Genomic DNA, 16,973 nt, shown 5'->3' with positions numbered 1-16,973 from the left:
ACAGTGAGGCCTCACGAGGGGACGAGGCACGGTCTGGAGGGATTCAACCTCCTAGTGTCTCTCAGGAACCTGATGATCAAGTCGTGCTTCCCCAAGTACTTACCATCTACTGCATCGTGATGAGCCGAAATAGTGGCTACATACACCTTCAGAGTGGATGGGGTCAGCCGCCCCTCTAGCCTCTCCTGTAGGATGGAAAGCACCGATCCTACTGCACATCTCTGGGGGTCTTCACGTCGGGAAGAACACCACTTAGCGAACAGACGCCACTTCAAGGCATACAGGCGCCTCATAGAGGGCACCCTAGCCTGAGTGATCGTGTCTACCACCATGGGTGGTAGGCCACTTAGGTCTTCCGTGTCCTGTCCAGGGGCCAGACGTGGAGATTCCAGAGGTCTAGTCATGGGTGCCAGATGGTGCCCCATCCCTGAGAAAGAAGGTCCTTCCTCAGGGGAATTCGTCGGGGAGGGGTCTGTCGCGAGGAGCGTGAGATCCGAGAACCACGTCTGGGTGGGCCAGTAGGTTGCTACTAGGACGACCTGCTCCTCATCCTCCCTGACCTTACACAGGGTCTGTGCAAGTAGGCTCACTGGGGGAAAAGCATATTTGCGTAGTCCAGGGGGCCAGCTGTGTGCCAGCGCATCTATACCGAGGGGTGCCTCGGTCAGGGCATACCAAAGCAGGCAGTGGGAGGATTCTCGGGAAGCAAACAGGTCTACCTGTGCTCGACTGAATTGACTCCAAATCAGCTGGAGGAGACGGCGGGCGAGTTGTGACATGCAACGGGAGTGTAGACCGCCTTGATGGTTGATGTACGCTACCGTCGCTGTGTTGTCCGTCCGGACCAACACGTGCTTGCCCTGGATCAACGGCCGGAACCTCCGCAGGGCGAGCAGTACTGCCAACAACTCTAGGCAGTTGATGTGCCCACGCAGCTGTGGGCCAGTCCAGGAGCTGGCGGCTGTGTGCCCATTGCATAGCGTCCTTCACCGAGGTGAAGTGGACACTGCTGAACCTGGGCGCCCAAACTCCGGGCGAGGGGGACCAAGGGAATGATCACGTCGGATGTACTCTTTTAGAATATACTCTCTAATTTTTGCTCTGCCGAAGCACCCAGGAGCATTCTCTGCACTCCACGGGTGCAGAGGGGGAGAAGCCGCTGAAATGCGCCGTAAATCCAGTAGTTTTGTGGTGCGTCTTTGGAGGGAATTGAATTCAGTGCACTGAATACAACCGCTTGGCTCCGAAGAGAAAATTGAGTGAAGAATGAGTGGTTGCATACCAGCTCCTTTTATACCTGTATGTCCGGGGGAGTGGCATGCAAATTCCACTCGCCAATTCTCATTGGCCTTTTTTTCAAAAAAGCAGAGGTGTATGGGGCTCCCAAGAGTGACCCCTAGTGTCACTACATTGACACAACTTCGAGTGAGTGACAGATAGGGAAGATATACTAATACATTTTTTAAATCAAAAGTTATATTAGTTAACATTAGTTAATGCACTATGAACGAACATAAACTAACATTGAACAATTGTATTTTTATTAGCTAACATTAACTAAGATTAGTAAATGCTGTAGAAAATATATTACTTGTTTGTTCATGATACATAATGCACTTTATTGTAAAGTGTTACCTATTTATTTATTGCATTTAAATATTTATTTTAGTTTTTTTTTTTTTTTTTTATAAAAATGCTACTTCTAAGTGGACAACAACAGTGGACAATTATAAAATGTTCCCATCAGCTTGTATTCAAAAATGTTTACACTGAAACACCAGTTCTGCAAAATGGAAAATAATATTGGCTAGAGAATTTTGATAATATACAAACTTTAAAAGATTATATATACAATGCTGTCTAAATTTAGACAGGTAGCTTTGATCAACTTTCTGTATTCTGTTTTGATTGTGGCCACTCTCTCCCTCCAAAAAATTTCCATTGTTTAGTAAAATGATGGAGGCTGTAATATCCATGTTGTTCAGCGGGGGTTGGCAATGAGCTGATAAAATCGAGGCAAGTTGCCAAAGCCGCTGAGTTCAGGACTGGGATCTATGTCATCTGGACCCTTTGGACTACTGAAGCTGAACTTCTGAAGCAGAGACACGATGAACAGAAAGAGCTCCATGCGAGCTAAAGACTCACCCACACAAGCGTTTACCTGCAGAGAAGCAACACAGAGGAGACCATTTATGCTGTTACTATTAAAAGTATAGTACCTCAATTTGTAGCTTGAATTTAAAGCTGTACTGTAGCGTTAGAGGCCTGGTTAAACATTATTAGATTCTTGCTTGGGGGTGGGCTTATTACCCACAGATGGAGCTGTTCAAAGTTTACCCTAATATATGGACAAACAGCAATTTCAGTCCTACAGGGGTGGAAAGAGTACTGAAAAATAATACTCAAGTAAAAGTACTGTTACTTCTTAAAAAATGTTGTTTGAGTAGAGTAAAAGTACCTGTCCAAAAAACTACTCAAGTAAGAGTAAAAGAGTAGCTCATTTAAAAGTACTCATGAGTAGTGAGTATTGAGTACTGAGTTTCGAAAGCTATGCCCCTTTATAATAAAAACTGTATGCTTCAATTTGAAAATGTAGCACACATACCATAATTTACATTCCCTTTTATGGCTGTTTGCCAGAAAGAATAAAAAATATAGGTATTTTATAGGTGTTTGTGATTGACATCTTTTAAAATACATCACTTGATATGACTTCATGAATCTGATTAAAAAATAAAAATAAAAGGGCATCATGATTACAGGAATGAAAAGATGAAAAAGTTATTTTCAATACAATGATCCCCATTTTATATCGTAATGCATGAAACAATTACATTAAAATCAGTTTATGTGTAGGGTCTAAATTTCCCTTGATGCTGCCAGAGAGAGTTATTGTTGCACATAAAACATGTTCAGAACAATGCAAGGAATGCAAAAACAAAACAAAAAACAAAACCAAAAAACACTAAAAAAGCAGGGTCGCTTGGTGCGTCATGTCCCACACAATAGAGGGGGTAGAGCAGGGGTGGGACAAGTTGTTTGGCACAGGGGCCAAAAGGAATAGTTCACACAAAAATGAAAATTATTATGCCATCCTGGTTGTGTATGACTTCCTTTCTTCAGCAGAACACAAATGAAGATTTTTAGAAGAATTTCTCTTTTGGTTCATACAATGCAAGTGAATGGGAGCCAAACTTTTGAAGCTCTAAAAATCACATAATTCAGCATAAAAGTAGCCTAATCCATGTGACTCCAGTGGTTAAACCCATGTCTTCAGAAGAGATATGATAGGTTGGGTGAGAAACAGATCAATATTTGTCAATTGTTTCTATAAATTCTCCTCCCTGCTCAGTCAGTCTCCACTTTCACTTTCACTTTCTTCTTTTTGTGTTTTTGGTGATTCACATTCTTCATGCATATCGCCATCTACTGGGCAGGGAGAAGAATTTCTAGCAAAAATGGACTTAAATATTGATCTGTTTCTCACCCACACCTATCATATCACTTTTGAAGTCATGGATTTAACCACTGGAGTCATATGGATTACTTTTGTGCTGCCTTTATGTGCTTTTTGGAGCGTAAAACTTTTGGCACCCATTCACTTGTATTGCAAGGACCTACAGAGCTGAAATATTCTTCTAAAAATCTTAATTTGTGTTCTGCTGAAGAAAGAAAGTCATACACATCTGGGATGGCATGAGGGTAAGTAAATGATGAGAATTTTCATTTTTGAGTGAACTATTTCTTTAAGTAGCACATGGGGGGCCACACTGTACAACTTTTGAGATACAGTGTTCAACATTGATTTAGTTCTTGTATCTTTTAAGCCCAGCAATAGTTGTGTTCTCATTCTAATGCATGATGCACAATTTTCTGAAGTTTGTGACTGGTGGAATGTTCTGCCTGAAGTATTGCTCTACAAAGATTGACACTTTTCTATCAGGCATTAGAAAAAACATGATAAAGGCTAAGCATAATTATAAAATATTTTATCATCTCTACCTGGTCATTTATTATACAAATTAACACACTCTCTACATCTGGGGTCGGTATTATAAAAAAAAAAAAAAAAAAAAAAATATTATTAAAAAAAAAATATTATTAAAAATGTCACTGTTTTATTCTACTACATTAATACTTTTAAAGCTACTCAAGTTATTCATCCAAAAGTAGTGAGTGGTTTTCTCATTTCCTTGTTAATGTTGTTTGACTAATAGCCTTTATACGACATAGGCCTACTAGACAGTGCTCAATGCAGTTACATGTGCACTTCATGTCTGACATTTTATACAAATACACTTTTTTTCCCACTGTTTACGTTCACTTTAGGCCAAACATTAACTTTTTACATCGGCGGAATTATAGAGTGTATTTGACCATTTAGTCGTGTACCCGCATTACAAACATTAGCCGCCTGTCAATCAAACAGCGCGTGGCTACAGATGTCTGGAAATAAAAAGTAAATCTTTTATATTTTATCTAGATCAACCAACCAGTGGTTGTCTTGCTAAACCCGATCGATGTAATGAACACCCCTGATCTAGATGTAGAACATAGGCTAAGTATAGAAAATTAATCAAAAGTTTATCATTGTCATGTGTATTGTGTTGATTCATGTGTTTTATTTTGAAATTCTAGTTCCTGGTTCATGTCATGTGTTCCTGTTTCCCTTGTCATGTGATTTCTGTTTTCCCTCCATGTTCTTGTGTCATGTTTTCTTTGGGTTATTGTTTAATTAGCTTGTTATGAGTTCTGTTTGTTCATTGGTTTATGTTCCCCCATGTCCATGTATTTAAGCCTCATGTTTTCCATTGTATAGTGGTCTAGTATTGAATGTGATTATATGTGTTTGTTACGCTGAAGTCAAGTCAAGTCAAAAGTCAAGTCAAGTCCATGTTTTGTTTTGTAGTCAGGGTTATTGGTTCTCACTTTGGAAATAAACTGCACTTGGGTTCTTCATCTTCACATCATCTTCATCATTGTCATCACTGTCAGCAGTTCCAGCCTGCATCGTTACAGAATACTTGACCCACCATGAACCCAGCAGTTTTACTTCTGCGCCTACATCAGGGGAATCGTCCCCTGGAGGACTATGTTGAGGACTTCTGCGGTCTAGCCAGCCAGGTGGACTTTAATGAGGTTGCCCTCAAAGACTGTTTTAGATTTGGTCTGAATGAGTCCATTTCTTTTTTGATGCCTGGCGGTCGCAGTTCCCTCAGCCTGGCTCAATATATCGACCTCGCCCTATGGTTCATCGGTTCCCCGTTCACTGTGGGGGAGGCAGATGCCGAGCCAGAGTTCCACGTCACAGCAACGCCTCAGCCTGCTCCATGCCACGTCACAGCAACGCCTCAGCCTGCTCCATGCCACGTCATAGCAACGCCTCAGCCTGCTCCATGCCACGTCACAGCAACGCCTCAGCCTGCTCCATGCCACGTCACAGCAATGCCTCAGCCTGCTCCATGCCACGTCACAGCAACGCCTCAGCCTGCTCCATGCCACGTCACAGCAACGCCTCAGCCTGCTCTATGCCACGTCACAGCAACGCCTCAGCCTGTTCCATGCCACGTCACCGCAACGCCTCAGCCTGCTCCATGCCATGTCACAGCCACACCTGAGCAGTGGGACCTGGAGATGGTTCCCACCCTTATACCCACCCTTAGTTCTCCTGAGCAGGCAAGGGGAACTTTCGGCCCTCCGACCCCGCCTGGACCCTCCGAGCCCTGGACTTCGCCTTGGCCTGTCGGTCCCTCAACATTGCCTCAGTTCCCTCGGCTCCACTATGGTCCTTCAGCCTGTCGGCTGTGCTGGGGTCCCTCGTCCCTCCGGCTCCTCCTTGGTCTGTCGGTCACCTGGCTCCGCTTTGGCTCTCCGATCCTCTGGCTGTGCCTCGTCCCTCCGATCTGTCAGTTTCACCGGGGACCTCCTTCCCTACGGCTCCACCTTGGTCCTCAGTCCCACCGGCTCCACCTCAGTCTTCCGATCCCTCAGCTCCACCTTTCTCCTCCGAGCCTCCAGCACCGCCTTGGTCCTCCCTGCCATCGGCTCCACCCTGGCCCTTCGAGTCTTTGGCTCCTCTCCAGGCTCCACCTTCCATGGCTCTGCCCCTCGAGCCTCTCATGGCTTCACCCCCCACAGACTTTGTCCTGGTCCCATGCCCCTCGCCCTTTCTCGCCACGCCACGCCCCGTGTCTCAAGACACCCCCCCCCCCGCTCCCTACAGAACTTTGAATTTATGTCATGTGTTACGTGTTTTGTTTATGTGTTGGGGTGTCAGGAGCCACCCCTTAGTGGGGGGGATATGTCATGTGTATTGTGTTGATTCATGTCTTTTATTTTGAAATTCTAGTTCCTGGTTCATGTCATGTGTTCCTGTTTCCCTTGTCATGTGATTTCTGTTTTCTCTCCATGTTCTTGTGTCATGTTTTCATTGGGTTATTGTTTAATTATGAGTTCTGTTTGTTCATTGGTTTATGTTCCCCCATGTCCATGTATTTAAGCCTCATGTTTTCCATTGTGTAGTGATCTAGTATTGAATGTGAATGGGTATGTTTATAGTCAGGTCATGTTTATAGTCAGGTCATGTTAGGTCAAGTCATGTTATAGTCAAGTTCATGTTTACGTTTAGTTCACGTTTGTAGTCAAGGTTTTGGGATTCCACATCTGTAAATAAACTGCACTTGGGTTCTTCATCTTCACGTCTTCGTCATTGCCATCATTGCCAGTGCCAGCATACGTTACAATCATCAATATCGTGGACGTCTCTCTTTTTTCAGATAAACATCAAGATTGTTTTAGAACCCACCCCTATTGATAGCATTGCCTTAATCTCTCACATCAACCCAATAATCTCAGAGATAGATAGTTAAATTACAGGCTACATTATAGACACACAGAATCTAGTAAGCAGAAATATGAAATTTACCTCGATATGTTTCTTCAAATTAGAGGCAGGATTAATACTGATATCTGGCTTGAGCAAGTTAAACTTACATGACACAATCATGCAATTGGCCTTTTTCACTGCGAAAAGCCCTTTCAGGTGCGGCCGTGATGTTCAGGTGTTGAACAGTGTTTGAGGCATCCTCCACATCCATAACCAGCATGTTGCCATAACAGTTGGCGCCGGATCTGCAGCTTTCATTCAAGTTTTTTACGTGTGATTTGATTTGACAGGAGTCACAAGACTCTCCCTAGCCAATCACGTTGATAGATAAAAATTAAATCAGGACAGGGAAGTAGTGAACACAGACGGTGGGAAAATAGCGCATTAAAAGTACAGTTACAGCACTTAAAATGTACTCAAGTATACCATTTTTAAACTACTTAAAAAGTACAATTCCTGGGAAAAACTACTTAATTACAGTAACGTGAGTATTTGTAATTAGTTACTTTACACCCCTGCAGTCCTACAATGCCAAACTGCATGACTGCTTGGAAATGTACATTCTGTTACTAAGCTAGAAAGATAAGTGTGATTAACCTTGGTTTGACATAAGAGACTTCCAAGAATTTACCTACAGAAAAGGGGATAAAGGCAGGACTCTTTTTAAAGTTGCCATTGGCATCCAGAAAGTGTTCAGGGTTAAATGTCCAAGGAGTTGCCCACTGTCCCTCATCCTTTAGGACAGAGTGCAACAGGGGAATAATCACTGTTTCCTGGAGGAATGAAAATAAAATAAAATAAAAAAAAAATTACAATTACACAAGTCTGTCCAGATTTAAACACAATACATAAACAAGATTACTGGGTGAGGTTTCATCATTCTCAACAGTCAGTATTGTAGGACAAAATAATCTAGTAATCTTTAAGAGGAGTTGACCACTGTATATGTTGTTGATTGTTACCTTTGGTATTACATAACCTCTGAATGAGATGTCTTGTGTAGCGTAGTGAAGAACACTGGGTGGGACAATATCCAGAAATCGCTGCACTTCATGAATCACAGTATCAGTGAATGGGAGGGACTTCCTATCGTCCATTGTAGGGATTCTGTTCTTTCTTATAACTCTATCAATCTCCCTCTGGATTTGTTCTACATAAAATACACCAAAATGGTATTGCTTTTTATATATATTCTTTTTAATTTTGACCATAAAAGATAAGAAAAATGCATTTAATTATAAATAAATATTTAAAAAATAAACCAAATGAGCACAGAACACCATGCTGAAAATGTGTGCTTTTTTTAGGTATGCATTTTTCAAAGTATTAAAATATTGTGAAAGCCTAAGGTCTTCTGCCAGACTGATAAACTGATAAGCGAAGTGCACACGGGTCAGGATTTGTCTGGTTAGTTTCAGCAGTTAGATGCCTGCTGGTAAATACTGGATCTACACCATTATACAGTTTCTCCATTGACAGCCATTCAAAAGTAGCTGTAAATTCAGTTTTATTTATTTTTGTCATTTTTAAAATTTATTTGTCAATTTTACTGTAAAATGGCATGTAATTTTAGTCGATGAAAAAATGACATTTAAATTGACGATACTGTGCAAAATGACAAAAACATGTATTAAACTGTTACAGACCAAACTTGAATCAAAATATTCAAATATTTTGAACATGTATAAACTACTTACAATTATTTAAACATGTATCAAACATATTAAAGATGAATATGTTTAATATGTAAAATTAAACAGCATGAGAAAACTGTACTGAAAACCTAAGCTCCTGAAATAATAGCATAAAATGAATATGTGAAAATATTAGCTACTTTTAGAAGGTGTTCTGTTGTGAATTGCTCACCTTTAGACAATTTAGGATATTGCGTTATGTGTAGCACGTTTTTAAGGAAATGGCGTATTCACAAAGTTAATCATTCTGACTAGCATGCAACTTAGTTTAAGTTGACCTGTTCAGTCACTTCTTTGTCAGTGCAGATGTAAGTTGTAATATTATGCTCATGTTGTGAATATAGATAATTAATGTCACATATAGGACATGTTTGAGTGAGATAATTAATACATAAGTAAAGTTCATTGTACAGGTGTTCAGCTCACACATGCTATCATTTTTCTGGTCATATTTAATTAAAGCTGTTCGATTATTGTTATGATGCATCTTTCAGTAATTTTGTGTTTTCTGTGTGTATATGTAAACGTAGTGCTGCGTGTTCTTCCCAAACAATTCAACCTTAGTTTCATCTGTCCAAAAACATTTTCCCAGTAGCGTTGTGGAGTGTCAAGGTGGTCTTTGGCAAACTTAAGGCACGCAGCAATGTTTTTGTTGGAAAGCAGCTGCTTCCTTCGTGATGTCCTGCCATAAACACCATGCCTGTTTAAGGTTTTCTGTATAGTAGACTCATGAACAGATGTTAACCAGTTCCAATGATTCCTTCAAGTCTTTAGCGGTCACTCTAATGTTCTTTTTTATCTCATTGAGCATTCTGCCATGTGTCCTTTGAGTCATCTTGGCTGGACGGCCACTTCTAGAGAGAGTAGCCACAGTACTAAATCGTCTCCATTTTTTAGACAATTTGTCTAACTGTGGACAGATGAATATCTAAGCTCTTCAAGATAAGTTTGTAACCCTTTCCAGCTTTATGCAAAGCAACAATTCTTGATCGTAGGTCTTCTGAGATATCTTTTTCGAGACATGGTCCACGTCAGCAGATGCCTCTTGTGAACAGAAAACTCAAAATGTTTGAGTGCTTTTTATAAGTCAAAGTAGCTCTAACCCACACCTCCAATCTCATTTCATTAACTGCATGCCAGGTTTGCCAACTCCTGACTCTAATTAGCATTTGTTGGCGTCATTAGCCTAGGGGTTCACTTACTTTTTACACAGCACTGTGAATGTTTAATGGATGTGTTCAATAAAGACATGCAAGATTATAATTGTTAGCTTAAGCACATTGTTGTTTGTCTATACTTGTCACTTCAGTGAATTTGAAATCACATTTTATGACCAATTAATGCAGAAAACCAGCTAATTCCAAAAGGTTTGCATCCTTTTTATTGCCACTTTTTCTCTTTTCTTTTTTTTTCTTTTTTTTTTTTTTTTTGCAAGTAACTTATGAAGAAAAAATACTATAATTATTATAATATTATTACAGTATATTATAGATGTTTTGCCAATCCACACATTTTTTAGAGGACTGTTAAAAGCTTGAAATGGTCTTATTTTACTGACGCTGACTACCACCCCTGGAGTCACGAGTTTGAATCCAGGGTGTGCTGAGTGACTCCAGCCAGGTCTCCTAAGCAACCAAATTGGCCCGGTTGCTAGGGAGGGTAGAGTGTGCTGAGTGACTCCAGCCAGGTCTCCTAAGCAACCAAATTGGCCCGGTTGCTAGGGAGGGTAGAGTCACATGGGGTAAACTCCTCGTGGTCGCGATTTGTGGTTCTCGCTCTCAATGGGGCGTGTGGTAATTTGTCCTTGGATCGCGGAGAGTAGCATGAGCCTCCACATGTTGTGAGTCTCCGCGGTGTCATGCACAGCGAGCCACATGATAAGATGCGTGGATTGACTGTCTCAGAAGCGGAAGCAACTGAAACTTGTCCTCCACCACCCATATTGAGGTGAGTAACCGCACCACCACGAGGACCTAGTAAGTAGTGGGAATTGGGCATGCCGAATTGGGGAGAAAAAGGGAGAAAAAAACATAAAAATCATTTGCTGCTTTTGCGCTCATTCTTGCGGTGCAGCCAATCTTTTCCTGCGGTTTCAGAATGATTGCTCATATGGCAGTTAGTGCTCAGATTATTAGCTAAAAAAAAAATAAAATAAAAAGAAATTCCCGAACTAAGTGCCTATAATCAAAAATTGCAGCATGTAGATGGTTTACTTTCTGCACTGTATGTGACAGTTTAGTAACTGTTATTGAGATGAATGGTAATGCTAACTGTTTGCTCTTTTCAGGTTGTATAGGCCTCCTTGGAATAGACGTTGCATTCTCAATGTTTAGTCCGGACCCTTTGACCCCTTAAACAAGGAGGCACGTGGCCTCCATAGAGACGTCTCAAGTGTATTTGTGTACACGTACCCTGTATGTGTGGGTACTTGATCAGCAGCATCAGGGCATATCTGATAGTTGTGCTGGTGGTCTCCGTAACCAGCTATAAACAGATTTAAAACTGTCCCAATCATGTTATCTTTGTGGAATTCTGTATCAAGATTGTCTTTCTCCTGTCATAGCACACACAGAAAAAATAAAGAAGACAAAAATTATATACTTATTCTAGATAAATGTTAAACAATATCTAGATAAGTAAGCAGTCTTCCAGTAGCTCAACTGGTGCTAGAAATACCAAAATTGTGAATTTTGAACACACATACTGAAAAATTGCATACATTGAATGCACTCTAGGATAAAAGCCTCTGTCAAATGCATAAATAGATCAAAGCACAAAAATAAGATAACAACAGAAACACTCAGAGTGTTTTAAACTTTGCCAATAAAGTCTCTTGGGTCGCTGACGTCCAGAGTCTGCTCATGCTCTTTGACCTTAGCCATAATAAAGGCTCTGATCTGTCTATACATGTCGTGATGATTCCCAGGCAAGAGTTCCATTAGTCATGGAAGATGTTGTACAGCTGTTGGGGTTCAGAAGATAGTATCTGGTTAGTTTTTATGTAAAAACAGTACAGTCCATGACTGGTACAACTGTCAAGCTATTAAGGCCCGCAGAAAAACAAAGTTTCCGATCCGTGGATCGGATTGCACCCAGTTGACCATGTTGCCTTATAAAGTATATTCTTTGACCATGAGTTAATATAAACGGATTTGATGCATGCACACTACGACTGCTTTGTGATTACGATGCTGCATGCAGACAGTCTGCGCAGACTATGCTGCCAAAAGCATCACACATACTTTGCACAGAGCGATCAGCAATGCGGAGAACTGAAGTATAATTTGGCACCAAATTAGTTTTCGTAGTCTGGCTAGGTTTTTAAGGTGAATAATAGATGGAGGTTTTAATGAGTAAAATGTACATCCCTAACCTAAAACGTTAACCTAAACCTAGCCAATAGTGTTCTAAAAAAGCAAATGAGATGTAAACAAAATGGACAACCTTACCTTAAACCAACACCTAAACCTAACCAATTCAAATACAAAATGAAAAGCACATTTTCTAACATTTTCACATAATTTCTTGTCGCTTCTATGATGCTTTCGTCTCATGTGTTGGCTTGCTTACTTGGCTGGGCTCGAACTGCGGACCTCTGAGTCCAAGGTCCAATCCTCTATCCTCTATCAGGTAAGCTAATCACATTGTAATAAGTGTGTTAAAGTAGGTGTGTCTGTAATACAAGTGTTTAAGTGTGTGATTAATAGTGTGAGAAATTAGTGTTAATAAAGTCATAATTAGCCAATGTAGTCGTGATTTTTGTGAAAATGAATAAAACACACAGTTGTTGTAGTGCCTCTAGTGTTAATTTTACCAGGAAACCATGACAAAACATAGAACGAGACAAGTAAAAGTCAGTTTCCAAACATTTAGTTATAGTAATGTTCATTCTATGAGACTAGACTGGAATGAACAATGAACAATTGAGTTTTTATTAACTAACATTAACAAAGATGAATAAATACTGTAAAAAATATATTGTTCATTGTTAGTTCATGATACCTAATGCATTTACTGATGTTAACAAATGTAACCTTATTATGAAATGTTACCGAAATTTCTTTGTCAAATCAATACATCACAATTTTAAGTTCAGACATGATAGGTTTTTTTGACGTAATCTGTTAGCCTGCACTAACCAGCAGGGTTGTGGACTCGAGTCGCATGACTTGGACTTGAATCACAAATTTGATTACTTGTGCCTCAACTCGACATAATCAAAGAAGACTTGCGACTCGACTTAGACTTTGACAACAATGACTTGCCACTTTGATAGGACTCGAGCCCTCTGACTTGGAAATAATTTATACCTTCTAAAACCAAAGATCAGAGTTGTACATTTAAAAATGTGCTGCAAATTAACAATTAATTTCCCCAATAAACAATTCATTTGATTTTTAAATCTGCATTTCAACACTCCATATTCAACCAATCAGACAACCAACCAATCAGCTTCAACGAGAGTAGGACCAAGTTTGAAGATTTCTCATTCAAGTATGACACAGCCAAAATGATACCAAAGGTAATTTAATTTGGATACAAAGAAACCTATATCAAAGGCAACAAAAGGATTGCAACATATGAAGAACCTGTGGTTAAAAAATTACAGACACTTCATCAACAACATCTAATTTTGTGAGGTATCTGAAAACCCACAGACAGAAGTAAGTTGAGATTGTTAACTGTTACACATCAGCTATGGTTCAGTAGCATTTAACTTATCATGTTAGCTGGGTTAGCTAGCTAGCTACTCAGTTTCACAGAGCTCAGTGCACTGCAACTACAGTTTTGGTGTGAATTATTTTGCATGCCTCATTGCTGAAACCAGCAAAAAGATGCACTGTGGACCAACCAAGGTAGGGTTGCCACCCATCCTGTAAAATACGGGATCGTCCCATATTTAAAGATGAAATGATCGATACAGGATGCATAATTTATTCTTTAAAAACAGGATTATTTGTCCCATATTTCAGCTGGTCAGATGGTGTTACAGCAAAATCTTTCCAGATCGTTTATTTAACATTAAGTAGAAAATTTTGCTTATGGTGGGTAAGGGACCATCTGAAAAGTACACACATTGCACTGAAACGTGCTGATGCTGTGGAGGGTGTCATTACTATAATAATTAATACTCTGACACTAATTTTGTCAAAGAACACTAATGACTTGTTTAAGACTTGATGCTTAAAGTTGAGGACTTGGGACTTGACTTGGAACTTGCCTGTCTTGACTTGACTTGAGACTTGAATGGAAAAACTTGAGACTTACTTGTGACTTGCAAAACAATGACTTGGTTCTACCTCTGCTAACCAGCATAAACCATCCTTAACTAGCATGGGAATTGAATGCTGATTAAACTGGTGTTTTTAACAGGGATAAGATGCCTTGTTAGCTCATTTGCTCATTTCCTCTGAAACACTGGAACAGCCATATTTTGTGATTTCTTAAATATACAGGGGATCAGAATTTTTTGGACCCCATCACCAGCAGATGGACAAAATGGAAAGTGAAACAGGACTTTCCTGTTCTCATTCCTTTCCTCCCTGCTTTGTTTTGTCCTGCCCTGCCCCATCCTATCCCACCTGCTTACCTGGCCCCAAGTGCTGCTGACAAAGCGCAAAAGTCTAGAGATGATCTGGAGAAAGTACATGAAGTTTTTGTCTTCATAATCAAATCGCACCCCAAACACCAGGGAACAGATTACATTGGACACAGCCTGGCTCAGGAAGAAGGTCGGGTCAAGTGGTGCAGCTGAGGAAGAAAAACCCTTTCATTTAACTTTGACTGCTTTGAATGCAGAAAACTAAATGTATACTATTGCACCAGTAGATTTTTGACACTATTCGTTCACATTTGGTTTCTTCAAAGCTCTTCAACAAGTGTCTGCTCTCTTCTTGAATCCACTGTTCCATTCTTTTGCATCCCATCCCAAAATCTCTCAAGTTGATGCCAATGTTCGCCATTACTGATGGCCAGACCTACAAATGTGTGTGAGGGGGGAAAAAATCTAGACTGAACTACATTAAACTGACCATCTTTGCCTAAGAAACATAAAAACATTGCTCTCACCATAGCATCTCACAACTTTTTTGAGAAAGGGAACAGAGGCTCTGCCTGCAAAGTGTTCCCCCTGGTCCAGTAAGGCCTCCTTCACTGTCTCATAACCGACCAGAACCACCGCTCTCTGGGGCCCGAGATACACCATCATCACAGACCCATAGGTTTTACTCCACTGTTTGAGAGAAAAGACTTTACTACCACAAGCCAGTGTAAGCTTAGACAGGTTGGGTCACTGTGACGGGTTCCTTACTTGCCATATTTTGACATCTTGGTAGCACTGATCCAAAGTTTTAGTGTAGTTTTAGTGTATTTTAGAGTCCATTTGGATAAAGCACTCCTAATTTAAGTTAAAAATTAAACATGCAGATTGTACAAGCAGTAGGTCTTATAGACTTACACACCAATAATTTTAAGGTGTGTGAAGAAATATTAGTTGTAGATAGCTACAGTGTGATACACTGACAAACATCTGTTCCAATGCCATACAATAATCCTATAATTCATGTTGTTTCTCATGAGCTTATATTTGAAAAACCTTCGTAAAACATCTCTTACCTTTATAAAGCTTTTAAATGGTGCTTTTCTATAATCGGTAAGTTACCAATTAGTGGTAGCGCCAATGGTCCCGGGGGTAAAGAAAGTCCACTTGCGTTCCTCCACCATCTGACCAACATCAACACGGCCAAGAGTAAAACCAACACCAATGAGCTGGAGATATCCATCTTTCTTCTCCAAATTGTTATTTAAAAACCATTTTATTTCTTTATATACATCTGAACAGACAGTTGTAAAAATGCATTTATTGTTTGTGTAGGGTGAGTTCGTTTTAGCAATCTAAATGTTTCATATCAGTTGAATGATTTAATTTTCAATTGATTGGTATTATACTGCAGAATTGTTTTACAGATATTGAGAGAAAATTTAATTTATTGTTGTGTGATCATTACCAACCAGGGGCAGTTCTAGTATCAGTGGATATTCAGGGCTTAAGCTGTGTTCCATTTAAATCATTTTTAAATCTCCAATCATAAATGCATTCCATTGCCAGATGCTCGGAAGATGACATTTAAGGAAACAAAACTGCAATGCTCCCATTAGCTTAGCAGGTGTTTGACTGTCACTAGCGATGTCTCCTAGCAACCCAATTCAGAAACAATCTGCAACGCTAGCATTTGTGCCACAGGTGTATGATTATCAAAAGAGAGTATAATTTACCATGTTTTGAACACCTGCTACTCTGTTAACATTTGTTAAACACACTTTAATATCATGTAATGTAGGAACTTTGATTCATTTTCGATATTATTTGATACAAGTGAATGTTTATCACTTATTTTTGTATATTTTCCTGGATGCCAACATGATTGTGTGACGTCACGCACCTGCATCTCGGTGAAATCAGAGTTTAAAATTTCCACACGACTTTCCAAGTTGGAATTACGACTTCAAGTGGCATTTAATTGCACTTTTCACAGTAGGAAGTTGGAAAATCTGACTTTCTGAGTTGAATGGAATGTAGCATTAGCCCAGACCTCTGTGGACATGTATGGGGTGATCCTTTGATTAATTATTGGAATATAATACACTGTAGAGTAAAAATGTAAATGTTATTTCTGCGAAGTGTTATTTATATAAAGTAAACCTAAACTAAATTATAATGGAACTAAAACTAAAATATCCCATTTACTTTTGTATCAGCTTTTGATATGCTCAAAAATCAGAAGTTGTGTGCTTTAAAATGTTATTTAAAAAAATACTCTCTTTTTGTTATTTTGGTATTTCATAGTTCAACACATTTTGTTTTTCAATTAACAGTTGTATGTAATTAAAACTAACTTAAAAATCCCCGAAGAATCAAAGTTAGCATGCTGTAAAAAGGCTAAAATAGGTGCTTATGAGAAAAAAAAACATTGTTGCTGGTTTTGGCAAAGTTTGTAAGTTTTATTATGGCATTGTGTCATACAGTTTTTTGTTTTGTTTTTTGCAAAAAACGCAAATGTCCTGCCTCTTAACATTTGTACATGACTCTTTGTTTTCAGAATTATATAACAAAATATTTGGTACTTATTGCATAAGTAGCCAAAAACTCTATATCAGCTCTTACCTTAGGCTGTTTTCTTCAAAAATTAGCCATTTTCTACTTGTCTGTGAGCTTGCTTGGGTAAATAATGCAATTTTATGGGGAGTCGCATGGCGCCATGCGAGGGTCAGACGTGTGAATGGCGAGCTCTGCGCACTTTGCTAGTTTTTAATTCTTTTTGTATTATAAACTGGTGAGATTCGATACACCCTGCTACATAACTGTTCTAAGAGGTCAACATGTCAAAGAATTC

The 16,973-nt window shown here is 39.7% G+C and overlaps 1 pseudogene; it reads right to left on the bottom strand.

The window, feature by feature from the left end:
* Positions 1-1,981: 1,981 nt before the first annotated feature.
* Positions 1,982-15,362, bottom strand: LOC127422275 (cytochrome P450 2B11-like; annotated as a pseudogene).
* Positions 15,363-16,973: the final 1,611 nt, after the last annotated feature.

Source organism: Myxocyprinus asiaticus, chromosome 31 (genome assembly GCF_019703515.2).
Source record: "Myxocyprinus asiaticus isolate MX2 ecotype Aquarium Trade chromosome 31, UBuf_Myxa_2, whole genome shotgun sequence".
Taxonomy (NCBI): domain Eukaryota; kingdom Metazoa; phylum Chordata; class Actinopteri; order Cypriniformes; family Catostomidae; genus Myxocyprinus; species Myxocyprinus asiaticus.
Note: the sequence above shows the minus strand (reverse complement) of the source record. Positions and strands in the feature narration are given on the sequence as shown.